Genomic DNA, 2637 nt, shown 5'->3' on the forward strand with positions numbered 1-2637 from the left:
ATACCTCTCTATAACGGACACTGACACTTTTGTTGACCCCGAGATATGAATTTACCTCTACGAGACGGACAGTTTCAATACAACCTGACTCATTAGCTTGATGGCAGACTTATGGGAAGGAATAAATGTAAGTGCTTCGTTACTTGACCTCTCAAGTAATTTTTTTTTTCATTCACTTTATTAATTTTTAATTTATTTTAATTTTTCATTCATTTCATTTATTAATATATTTGTCATCTATTATATTTATTTATGCATTTTATTTTTCATTCATTTTACTTATTTAACCATTTATTTCACCTATTGAATTTATCAATAAGTGTTAGTAATTATTTCGTAAATTCATTATAAATAAATAGTTAATAATATTATTATATATACAAAATATGTACGTACATATAAACATATTACTGTTGAGCAATTCACTCTCTAGAGTGGAAACCTCTCTAGGGCGGACACCTCTTCTAAGCTGACAGAAAGTCGTTCACCGTGAGTGTCCGGCATGGAGAGGTTTCACTGTGTGTGTGTATATATATTAACTTCAGGAATGACCTTCACTTTTTTGAAAAATATTTTACCTGAGGAAATATCCAACCGTCTCGGGACTTTTTAGACACCCTATATATATATATATATATATTTAAATATTTTACCTGAGGAAATATCCAACCGTCCCGAGACTTTTTAGACATATATATATATTCGCTGATTAGCCGTCTAGACCTTGTTTGAGTTTACACGACCCTGGAATGACCCCGAAGGTTATCGGGTCACATGACCTTGATGCATATCTGAACGTAAAATTTTCCGTTCTTTCGATTGGCGGTGTCAAAAATAGGGTTTTCCATTTGAAAAATAAAATTTGACCTTGAAATAACCTGGAGGTCAGCTTCAAGGGAATCATTCAGATACTCCGACAAAACCCTGAAACTTATCTAAAACATTTCTTTCGAAAACGCATATTTTCGTTTATGGGGGGGGGGGGGGGTCCAATACTTTTTGATGACCCTGTATATGTGTGTATATATATATATATATATTATTTTTAAGAATTAGTGTATAAATTGCTTATGTAGAGAATAAAAAACATGTGCAAAAAATGATATTTTATACTTTTTTCTACACCACCATTGATGAAGAGTGAACTGGGCGATTTTTTAAATTGTGGTTTCACCAGTAGGTCTAGACCACTTCTTTAATACATCTCTGATATTTTCAAAACTTATCTCCTCGCTCTCTTCGATCCTTTTCCATTCATTTCTGGGTTTTAATTCATTCTTGTCTTCCGCCTCGTTCTTCTTAACGGTTCAGATTCGCTGATTTCTTCTTCGAATACACGAATCGGTTCAGTTTATTCTTCCTCTTTCGTGTTTTCTTCTTCTTGATCCTTATCTCTTTTATTATATTCGATATCTTCAACAATTTGTTGACAATAGTCTCGCTTTCTCTATCATCTGAGTCATCCAAGATAAAATTCGGTAAAGTTATACCGTTTTTTGTGTCTCCTATAAAACTTGGGATTGGGCATTTTTGTCAATACTGCAGTGTTCTGCATTCAATACTAAATAATGTACAAACTGTTTTCTCATTTCTTTAAAATATGCCAAATTAAAATTGCTATAATCTTTTAAAGTTTAAATATAAGTTTCACGCACTTTCCAAGTCTCATAATTTCATTTTCAATTTTCTTGAAACTGGATGAGTTTCTTAAAACAAATTTTTTAATTTAATTTGTCTATTAAACAGCTACAATTCAAGTAGTCAGTTTTTTTGTTTGAAACCGCAAATTCACTTTACTATAAGTGTTGAAAGTCCGCACGGACACGAAACCTAACCACAAAACACCACACAGTCGGATAAAATACAAAAACGAGGTTCAAAATAACTTGTAGAAGGCAATTCTTGACCGATTTTAGATTTATTATAATATTTTTTGAAAAAATTAAGCATTTAGATTTGAAGAAATTTATGTGACCCGATTTCTAAATTCTCTTCTCCAGGAAAAGGTATTGGTTTTATGTGAAAAATAAATAGCGGATTTCTTTAAATCTCGGCGTTTCGAGACCCTCTGAATCCGAAACAACCGATTTTACGATAGTGTCAAAGCTGCCAGATCGTGGATGAAATTTACCTCCACCATACCTACCGTTTGCGAGCCGCAAAACAGAAGGTGCATGATTACCACTGTGAGTTCGTATGTCAGCCGAAAATGCACGATTCGACTTCGGTGTTCTGCTGTACGATGATTGCCGATCTGAAGGCTTCGGAAGATTTCGGTGGTCTTCTATTTATATCTCGCTCCCCATTTGAAAGAAATTAAAGAAATTGGCGAATTTAATGTTTCGCGTGATTACTATTATACATATTATTAATGTTAATAATATAATTATAGAATATAACATTAATTTTAATTAATAGTTGACTAACTTTCAATACAAATAGTTAAATTTTCAACTAGAACAGTTAGTTTTCTGCAAACAAAATTGGTTAAATTTGTCTTTAACAAATTATTTAAATTTTTAAACAAAAAGTTAAATTTTTATCCAAAAGGCTGAATTATATAAGAAAAAAGGCATTTTTAATCAAATACATGAACTTTGCACAAAAGAAATTTATTTTCCATAAAGTATAATTTTC

At 31.7% G+C, this 2637-nt stretch overlaps 2 protein-coding genes across 2 annotated transcripts in view; one reads left to right on the top strand and one right to left on the bottom strand.

Annotated features, from left to right (window-relative positions):
• Nucleotides 1-2637, top strand: part of LOC117166860 — a 74409-nt gene that overhangs the window by 52387 nt on the left and 19385 nt on the right. The window lies entirely within an intron of this gene.
• Nucleotides 1-2637, bottom strand: part of LOC117166858 (apoptosis-inducing factor 3) — a 222802-nt gene that overhangs the window by 13346 nt on the left and 206819 nt on the right. The gene's annotated exons all lie outside the window — the stretch shown is intronic.

This window comes from Belonocnema kinseyi, chromosome 2 (assembly GCF_010883055.1).
Source record: "Belonocnema kinseyi isolate 2016_QV_RU_SX_M_011 chromosome 2, B_treatae_v1, whole genome shotgun sequence".
Classification (NCBI taxonomy): Eukaryota; Metazoa; Arthropoda; class Insecta; order Hymenoptera; family Cynipidae; genus Belonocnema; species Belonocnema kinseyi.